The following is a 458-nucleotide window of genomic DNA, read 5'->3' on the forward strand; positions in this document are numbered from 1 at the left end:
CGTGCAGCGTGTGTGTGTGTGTGTGTGTGTGTGTGTGTGTGTGTGTGTGTGTGAGAGTGATGCCACGTCTCATTTACATGCCATACCATCCAGTGAAGCCCACCTCTTTAGCCCTGCCCACTGCAGTTCCTCAAATATTTTGAGCTTGTTAAAGGGATGGTTCACCCAAAAAAGAAAATTACCCCATGATTTACTCACCCTCAAGCCATCCTAGGTGTATATGACTTTCTTCTTTTAGACAAATTCAATCGGAGTTATATTTAAAAACGTCCTGGCTCTTACAAGCTTTATAATGGCAGTGAATGGCTAGAGTTATTTTTCAATAGTCCAAAAGAAGTCTAATAAAGCGCATCCATCTGTAATAAAAAGTGCCTCACACGGCTCCGGGGGGTGAATAAAGGCCTCCTGTAGCGAATCGATGCATTTTTGTAAGAAAAATATCCATATTTCAAATGTAA

The 458-nt window shown here is 41.5% G+C and overlaps 1 protein-coding gene across 1 annotated transcript in view; it reads left to right on the forward strand.

The window, feature by feature from the left end:
* The window catches only part of LOC107679545 (vacuolar protein sorting-associated protein 13B-like), a 19,488-nt gene that overhangs the window by 11,575 nt on the left and 7,455 nt on the right, over window positions 1–458 (forward strand). The gene's annotated exons all lie outside the window — the stretch shown is intronic.

Source organism: Sinocyclocheilus anshuiensis, unplaced genomic scaffold (assembly GCF_001515605.1).
Source record: "Sinocyclocheilus anshuiensis isolate Anshui unplaced genomic scaffold, SAMN03320099.WGS_v1.1 scaffold1680, whole genome shotgun sequence".
Taxonomy (NCBI): Eukaryota; Metazoa; Chordata; class Actinopteri; order Cypriniformes; family Cyprinidae; genus Sinocyclocheilus; species Sinocyclocheilus anshuiensis.